Here is a 10,426-nt window from a genome sequence, read left to right as displayed (position 1 = left end):
TAGAATTGTTCTGTATTTCAAAATTTAAAATGAATAATATTGTAAATTTGTAATTAAAGACATATACAAGGGGTAGTATAGGCATGTTACCTTGAACATATAGTATTTAATTAAAATAACGAGATAGTTTGCAATGACAGTTAAAAAGTCTTATATATAATAATAATTTGTCTTCTACAAGGAGTAATATACACATGTTTTAAACATATGAATATAAGCATAATGTAATAACTGTAATTAAGCAATCAGTACATTCAAATTTTAACACTAGTCAAGCTAATTTGAGATTAGCGCATGAAGACATAATGTTTTGCTAATTTGTCCAATTATTAAAAGTTAATCTTAATTAAGCCTTTGAAATACATATATTTGTGGTGCATCTCTCTTATACTTAAAAAAGTCTTCACCATCTCTGGAAATGACTGATTGATTGTACATCTGGATTCCATACTAACATGATCCAACAATTACTTATTCCGCGAGTCCATTTTACTTTAATTCAATCATTGACCTGGTTGTTAGCACTGAATATCTGATCTGATGACTTCTTCTTTTTTTTGCTTTGCTAGTTCTGACCTGTCTACTACGCTCCTGGACTCGTCTTAAGGGGCAAGGAGTTCGATGGTGCACAGGCTGTGCGCCGCTTGGAGAGATGGTTGATTGAAAACCATGTGTTCCAGCCACGGTATGCCGTGTCAGAGCTCAATGAGAAGAGTTTCTGGAAGATGTTTGATGTTGGGCTTTATGACCAGTATAGGAGGAAGTGTATATGGAGCTGTCGGAACTTTTATGAGCGTGTACTGCAAGTGTAAGAAATGTAGGAAGACCGCTTATGGAAAAGTAAACATTTTAGTACATTAATTTTTATGTAGGTTTTCTCGCTAGATCATACGAGATCTGTTTCTGGCTTTTATCATTTAGTGTTCGTCCAATGTTTGTAGTTCTTGCACATTTTTTGCGATGGTTGCTATTTTTCGGAAATGAAATTAAACTTTGGCAGATTTAGAGTTTGTGTTAAGTTTATGATTGCATTAGACTTTGACAGGCTTATAATTTAAATTGGAAGCCAGAAAGGGCTGGAAACTGAAATATCAGAAATGCAAATACAAACTTACGACGGTTGTTCATCACATATTCCGTCGTAAGTTACTAATTTACGACGTATAGTTGCGTCATAAATTTATATTTTATTTTATTAAAGATGGGTCTGAAAAGAAAACATACGACGTTTCCTCCGTCGTAAGTAATTAACATACGATATTATTATTCGTCGTATGTTGATAACTTACAGAAAACTTACAACGAAATATTCGGTCGTAAGTAGATTTATTATTTTATTGAGAATGTGGGCCCCTGCTTCCTAATTTGCGACGCAATTTTATCTTGCGACGAAAAATTGAACTTACTACTCGACCAGAAATGACGATTTTTTTCCGTCGTAAATGGCTCAATTACGACGGTTTCAGTTCAAAAAAAACCATCATAAATGGTCATATTTCTTGTAGTGATTGGTAAGTATGGGCAATGGTTTCCTAAATATGAGCTTCGTTGACTAAATCTGAGCTTCGTTTTCTAAATCTGGGCAATGTTTTATAAATCTGAGCTTCGTTTTCAACTTACAAATACTTTGGGGGCTTTACATTGGTGGATTTTGCAGGTAATTTTGAAGATATTTTGAACCTTTTTCGATTTAGGGTTTATTTTTAGGGCTTTTGATTTGGGGCTTTAGTATTTCGATTTAGGGTTTATTTTTAAGACTTTTGATTTAGGGTTTATTTTTAAGATATTTTTGTATTGTGTGTTTGATAGGCGGATTTATATCACTGGAAGTAGCTTGATTGGTGCTGCGTTTAAAGCGCTTGGTATTACTTTGAAGAATTTCATCAGGTTATACTCGAATCCTAGCTTTGCGTATTTGTACGCGTTGTTTTTTTGATATGATTTTGCGGATCTATTTTACTAATCAACTTGATCTGTTTTCGACTATCCATTGCTGGTGATGTATTAACTATTTACATTTAAATTCAGGTTTTATTTAGGAACAATTTTAGCAATTAGGATCCGTTTAAAACCCCCAGCTTCTCGAAGCACTGTAACATTCAAAAATTTAACTAAAATCAATTAACAATCAGTACATACTACTGAGCTCTATAAACTTCCTTCTTTTAACGAAAAAAACTAAATTATAATAACTCAGCTATTCTAGGTCACTTGATTTTGAATAATTTATGTTTTCATTTCTCTGTAATGCTGTTAGCGATTTGGTTGTGTTCTTCTATGTTTAATTTGATTCTAGTTAGGTAATTTTCTTCCTTTATGTTTAATCTAATTCAAAGTTAATATGACTGTGTTCTTTTAATTTTGTGATCGAATGGGGGTTTTTAATTTTTTTCGTAGTTTCCTCCATATGTTTGTGTTTCTATTTTAATTTGATTGTGTTCTTTTAATTTGATTGTGTTTATATTTTAATTTAAATTTTTTTCATGTTTTTTAATTTGATTGTGTTCTTTTAAGGGTTCTATGTTTGTCCTATGACATGGATTAATATTCAGTTTGTTTAGTGTATTGTGTTATGTGAGGTTAAGACTGGAATTTAGATCTCCTTGTCAATATACTCCAATTCCCTAAAGCTGATTAAAATACGAAATCTATTGGATTAAAGTCCCTTTAGTTAGGCCGATCTAATTTCTAATTCTTCTTACTTCTGAACTTATCAAACACTCACACACTGACTTAATGACCTACTCAACATCAACACCTTTACCTTTTTATTCTTGTCGTGCTACTACTTCCGTCGAAGTTCCCTGCTTTACTCAAAACAGGGCTGCCAAACTTCCGTAAATAAGTCCGGCCCATGATTAGTTCTCTAACAAGGAGGAAGACTTTGAAGAAGATATAGCTGACTTGAGGATTTGTGTTATAGACATCGTTTAGCCTTAGAATCATATCTAGAATGAATATGTATACAAAATATATATTAATTTTATTGTCCTGATGCTTTTAATTTGGACCTGTGTAAAATACAATACTCAGATTTGTCTCCTTTTTTCTTTTCCTTATAGTTTTGGCCAATGTTGTTACCTCTTCCCCACTTGTATATCCAGTTACCCTGAAAATTGTTACAATTTATCTTAATGTAACCCTCTTCTTACAAACCTTCTTTACAGATCAAACTACTGCATGCCACATATTACTTCTTGTACACCTTGTGTTATTCGTAGGCTCTCTGTTAGTCAAGTATAAAACCTTAAGTTCATTGTCACATCTACTCTATTTTTTCTAGGTGAAAGTAGGTTTAAACTAAGTTTAGGCATTCGTAATGGACTCTGAGAGTAACATTTGGATAGGACTACCAAGATATAGCGCAGAATATGGACAAGGGGTGATAGATTTTTTAGATAATGCCTTCCCAGTTTATGCGAAGGGCAACGAAATGAAGTTCCCTCGCAAAAACTGTATTGAACGTAAATGGCATACAATAGAGGTCATCAATGACCATCTTATTTGTAGTAGTCCTTCCCTAGCACATGTCAAATGGATTTATGAAACTTAACAAATGAAGCCAAGGGTTAGTACTAACTTCATGGATTACGAAACAGGGATGCATTTTGGGAATAACTTAGACGAGATGTTCAAGTGTATGGGTAAAAAGTGGGAAAATTATAAAGGAAGACCAAATACAGAGGCACAAAAGTTTTTATAGAAGGATTGAGGAAGGAAAACAACCATTATTCTTGGGATGTACTAACTTTTCTCGATTCGATTTCATGATCAGACTCTATCATTTAAAGTGTGTTCATGGAATTAGTGAGTCCGCATTTGGGGAGTTGCTTAAGCTAATGAAAGAAGCGTTTTCGGAAGCCCACCTGCCTTTGTCCTTCAATGCTGCAAAGAATGTCATTAAGGATTTAGGTCTTCATTATGAGAAAATACACGCATGCCCAAATAACTACATGTTGTATTGGACAGAAAATAAAGATAAAGATGAATGTCATACTTGTGGAGTTTCAAGGTGGGTTGTACAAGAGAAAAAAGGCAGTGGTGTTAATAACGATATGGAGAAGTTTATTCACAAAGTGTCAGAAAATGTTGCAAAGAATGTTCGTGTGCAAAGAGTTTTCCAAGATTATGACATGGCATGTAGTGGGACGTAAAAAGGATGGGAAACTAAGACACCCGGCTAATGGCGAGGCTTGGAAAATGATGGATGCTCAATAGTCTGATTTTTCCTCGGAACATCAAAATGTTAACTTAGGTGTAGCAGCAGACGGATTATGCCCGTATCGTACAATGAATTTAACTCATAGCACATGGCCAATTCTGTTCGTAAATTATAACCTTCCACCTTGGTTGTGCAAGAAGAAAGAAAATTTGATACTCTCAACACTAATATCGGGTCCAGATTCTCCAAGCAATAATATCGACGTGTATATGCAACCTTTGATTATGGAGTTAAAAGAATTATGGGATGTCGGTGTTGAAACTTACGATGCCTTGACTGACCAGAATTTTAAGTTGCGTGCACGCATGATATGGACCATTAGCAATTTTCCCGGATATGCAACGTTGTCCGGCTAGAGTACGAAGGGAAAACTAGGTTGTCCTGTTTGCCATTACGAGACTTCTTCATGTTATTTAAAACACAGCAGAAAGATGTGCTACATGAACCATAAGAAGTTTCTTAAGCCTACACATAAGTGGAGGCTGGATAAAAAAACTTTAATGGTGATATTGAAATGCGACGGATTCCACCAGTTCTATAAGGAACTGATATTGAAGAGTTATTGCAGGGGTACGAAAAACATTTCAGGAAGGGCAAGAAAAAGGTTAAAAATGAATCTCCTATCAAAAAGAAATCAATTTTTTTTTATTTTTCATATTGGAGACATAATCCACTTCGACACAACCTTTATCCCATGCACATTGAAAAGAACGTATATGAGAAAATATTAGGTACTCTACTTAATATTAGTGGCAAGTCAAAGGATCATTTAGAAGCACGTTTCGATTTACAAGAACAAAATATAAGAAATTGGCTAGGGAAAATGTCGAGCATCGTAAGTCATTGGTTGAGACGCACACATTAGGTCATAAACCTGTTGCCCTGGTTGTCGAAAAATTGGTAATTTTTTTAATTTTGCAAGTTTATTTTTAACACAATGATTTACATTATGGTTGTTTGTTATCGTAAATAGGTAAATATATTTTATCGTGTCCTTTTAGGTATACTTGTGTTATATAAGAATTTTTATATATTATTTATAATATGATGGGTGTTTTATTTAAGTGTGGTTATTTTGTTCAAGTGTGGTTGTTAAATAGATTTTTTTTTTTTAGGGAAACAAAGATTAGTCTAAAGTTAAGTTTTTTTTATCTATATGACAGTAGGAGAACTAAATAGTTAATACAAACATATTTCCAGGTTAAACGTCTCCTGCATACACATTTAAAAATCTTGTTTCCTTTCTATTTTTACTGATATTAAGTTTGCATGCATCTCTTTTAACTTAGTTCTAAAAGAATAGAACAAGCTTTCAGAATTTGACATAACAAGTTATTGGTGCAAAGACCAATATTAATATGAGCTGAACTCGCTTCTTTTGTGTGGAACCCTTGCTTCCTGATGCAAAATAAATCATAACCATGGTGAAAGTAAACTTCCTTAAGTGTATGAAAATTTGAAGATATTATAAGAAATAATAGCTCGGAAAAAGTTGAGTCGCTTAACTCAGAGGCAGCAAGCCTGACATAGATTATATGCATTTTTTGAGTAGCCTCTTATATCAATCAGACCACCAAACCATAACAGACATCCACTTCTATTTTTAGCATTTGTATTTGAATAAGCTGTGCAATTACATTTCTTCAGGCATTCTATTTAATATTTTGCTCTAAGTTCCTGTGTATCTTAGGTTTTGAATCTGTTTTTACAGTATGGTTGCAGCCTTATGTCTTTTTCGATAAACGATTATGTCTTGATTGTATAGTCGTTGTTTTATGTCTTTTATGGTCTAAATTCTGTAATGCTGAATATTACTCTCTCTGTATTGATCGAGATCGATCAGGCTTTAAAAACAAAGATTTTGCGCTGATCAGCTTAGTATATTTGATTAGGTTAAATAACAGGGGTGTGGCTAACGTTTACACTCATTTTCAAAATATTGGCCGGATTTTCAAATTCTCAAAATGGTGGTTGAATTTCATTTTCGCTTTTCTAAAACGTGCCTACTGTCAAGACCGTGAAGTTTGCACCGTTAACTCAATTAAAAATGTAAATTACAGGGATATAAAGGTAAAAATACATCAGTGTTTAAGAAATATAAATAAATGAAAAGGATACAAAAATTCCTGCACTGTTTCCCCGTCCCTGTCTTTAACTTCAACCCCCCAAATCTCCAACTCCAATTTCATTTATAATCTCACCCCCGATCTCTCTCTGTTCCTCTTCCTAATCGTCACCCGCTCTTCTCCTCTCCATTTCTCGCCGAAGTCAAAACCCTAAACATCTTCAACCATGCCAACCCATATCTTTTTCGAGATATTCAAACATATTAAGTGCATCCATGACAAAACTCTAAACAACAACAACAGTAATACATACAAACTATACATACACTGAATGTGATCGGAAATTTGGGAATTTGTGATGAATTTGATCGGAATTTTGGAGGTTTGTGTATGAATTTGATAGGAAAATTGGGGGTTTACGATGTATATATTAACTGGAGAATTTGGGGGTGTCGGTGAAGGCCACCATCGGTCGCGTGACAACGGCGGTGGTGGTAGGTGATGGAGATGGAGAAAGGGAGAGGGAAAAGAAGGTGGTGGTAGGTGATGGTTTTTGTTATTTTTGAACTAGGGAGGGTTTGTTGGTTTTAATGATCGGAGACGGAATAGACAATAGGATGATGTTGTGTTAAAAAATGAGTGGGATTGAGAGGCGTGGTATGAGAGATTGCAGACAAGGGTGAGTGTGTTGAGTGGGTGTGGGTGAGCGTTGTGTGTTCATGGCAGGAAGAAGGAGGGTAGGAAGAAGGAGGGCGAAGCCATAACCGTGGCGGCGTAAATATAATTAAAGAAGAAGATGTTTAAAAATTGAAGCGAGGACCGACAAAAACAAAGGTGAAAAAAAGGATAAAAAAGTGAAGAAAATGAGTGTATACGTTAGCCACACCCCTGTAATTTACTCTATTTGATTATTTAAATACCCCTATTTTTCAGGCATTTAAAGGACTAATTTTGTACATTTCTGATAGAAAAAGGATGATCTAGATCTTGAGCATCCCTGCGATGCTGAAATATATTCAATCACTCGTAAGCGAGAAAAAGGGCGGGAATACAAGTCAAATATGGAACAAATGAAGGAGAAACTTGTAAGTATATTTTATTGTATAGTGGTAGTTTATATTAATGGCATATTTAGCTACTGCACTAACCAATTTTTGCAGGCAAAAATTCAGAAGTTGATGGAAGAGGAAAATGAGGCCGAAGCAAATGCAGTTGCTTCTGATGGACAGGCCAATGCACCAAACTGGCTACTTGGAAGGACCGGTACTAAGTCTATCTCGACGTCAACTAAGGCCTCAACTGAACAACAAGTGCAAGAGTTAACTGAAAAGATGAGTGTTCTTGAGAGCGAATTGGAGGCCAAGTTCAACTGGAAATTGCAGGAAAACATGGCTTGGATGGTGAAAAAATTGGGAGAAGTAAATCCTGGTATGACATTCAATCTCAAAGATGTATATGCCACGGTTTCCAGTTATTATGAGGAAAATGGTACTCTAGTCACTCAAGGCACTCAAGGCGAAACTTCTTAGTGACTTTGTTCTTTGGTATTTCTGTTTATTTGAAGAAATATTTGATGTACTTTTGGTGTTTTAAATTTGTAATTGGGTGTATGTATTTTTGTACTTTCGTATATTTAGAACTTGTTGGATGCGGGCTATTTATGTTGGATGCCCGATAGGGCTATTTTTGTTGGATGCCTGATAATGATGTATTGTTAGATGCCACTTATGGCAGGTATCATGTCAAAGCAGACCAGTTATGTATAAATTTTATGTTTGCAAGTGTTGCATTTTCCAGAATATGATGTTGCATATTGCGTTATATTATGTTGCACTTGATTGTAATGCTATTGCAATTTTAAAAATGGTATTTCATAAAGTTGTATATATTATTACAATTAAATGAAATTGATGTTACAAATGCACTAACATGGTGTTGCATAAACAAAGTAGGCCCCACATATGTCGTGGTAATATAGGTCCCATTGCTGACGTGGCAAACTGGGACCCACAACTGATGTGGCAAGTTGACCCCTGCTGACATGGTATACCGACATGGCATGCTGATGTGGTTATTGGGAACCCCTCCTGCTGACCTGGCATCTGATGTATCACTTGCCACGTAGGACCTGGTTTAGTGTCCTATCATGCCTTATGCAACACTAAGTGTTGTTGCCAATATTTGCCTCTATTGTTGCAAAATCAGCATAATGTAATACATAGAGGTGTTGCACAAAGTGTTACATTAGGTGTCTAGGGCCACTTCTACATTGGAAACCCCTCTTTGGTGTTGCTTATTACCTTATGCAACAATATTTAGGCCTTATGCAACTGTATAGTAAGGGTTGCCTATGTGCACTTATGGCATAGTGGAATCTTTAGTCCTCTTCAAGTACTTAAGAATATTCTTGACAGCTGTCCAGTGACCCTCAAGGAATATAAAACATCAGGATGAGTACATATCATCACATACATTATAGATCCAATTTCCGAAGCATATGGAACTCTGCTCATACAGCCCATATCATTTAATGATTTAGGGCAGTTGTCTTTTGAGATCAATATCCCATAAGATATTGGGATATATCCACTTTTTGCCTCTTGCATCCTAAAATGATGCAATACTTTGGCAATGTATGTATTCTGACTTAGGCCGATTAATTTCCTTGATCTATCTCTATAGATCTTGATCTCTAATATATAGGTAGCATCACCTAAGTCCTTCATGGAGAAACTATTTCCCAAACAAGTCTTAACAGTCTCTAAAGAAGGTATGTCATTCGCTATTAGTAATATCTTATCTGATTTCTTATAACTGCTTAAGCATAAACAAATACAAAATAGTAAACAGTGTTGCACTATAAGTCCACAGATTATATATATTCAAGCAAACATGATGCACATACTCAGTACACCTATCAAATAGACAAGTAGAGATTGGAGACAACAAGACATTTCTTATCTAGATTCAATGTATTCAGCTTAAGACTGCAATCAGGACAGCTTGCACATTCATTTGGTCACACATTTAAATAGACTTAACATTTCAATAATCTTAAATCAATTAGGTAGATTAAAAGTAGACTAATGCTAAGTATTATGATCACAGATAATTATAATTTACATGTAAGTAGTTCAATTTAACCAAGTAACCAAGAGAATCAAGTGTTAGCATGTTCAGGGTCTATTTTACACAGATTTCATCATTTAAAGAGATAACAAACCAGGTTCAATGTTTTAATCTTGATTATACATTTGGTTCTTGACATAGAATGAAGGAAAGAGTCTGTTTTCTTTTTAAAGGAAAGTGCTAGTAGAGAACTGTTCGAACTTTGGTCGAACTTGGGCAGCCCTTCGGGAGGCCGGGAAGTGGTAGTGGATGATCTCACTTGGTGGGATAAAGCTTGGTTGGGTGAAGCTAAGCTTGGGTTTCAAAACTCTTGTATATATCTAAGTATATAGAAGAGAGAGAAGGTTTTTTAGAAAAAATGTGTGTATAGAATTTGAAAGAGATGAAGAGAAGCACTGCTTAAAAAAAATCCCAGCAACTTTGTGGCTCTTTAACTTGAAGAAAATTGGTTGGGGTTGGGATGGGGGTTTATTTATAGGAGAAGCTGGATGGAATGAATGGTGGAGATTTAAGGAAAATGGATGGTGGATGGTGTATGTCACATGGATTGAAGACATGGCAAGTAGGTTGTGTTTCTTTGCAAGTGGGAAGGAAGCACAAGCTAGTATTCATTCAAAACTCAGCTGATATATATATATATATATATATTAAATATATATTTTCCTTTTCTTTTAATCATTCTTTAATTACTTTAATTAAGGATTAAGCACCATTAAATATGACCACCCAAAAACTCTTAAATAAATATCATAAAAAATTGGATAATTACCTAAATATTATAAAATGATGTCCTCAAAGTTTTGGTCAACTTTAGTCAATGGTAATTAGGTAAAACGTGGTCAACCGTGGGACCAACTGCCTCAATTTTTGTGCCTGGACAAAAATTCTCTGAATGCAACGAAATTTTTATCGTACTTAAAAAAACCATTTAAATGATCCATATCAAATTTAAAGTCATTCTAACATATGGAAGTATTTTATCTAAAAATGAAACTGTTCTGTCAGCCTT

This window comes from Apium graveolens, chromosome 1 (genome assembly GCF_009905375.1).
Source record: "Apium graveolens cultivar Ventura chromosome 1, ASM990537v1, whole genome shotgun sequence".
Lineage (NCBI taxonomy): Eukaryota > Viridiplantae > Streptophyta > Magnoliopsida > Apiales > Apiaceae > Apium > Apium graveolens.
This window is presented reverse-complemented; position numbering follows the sequence as displayed.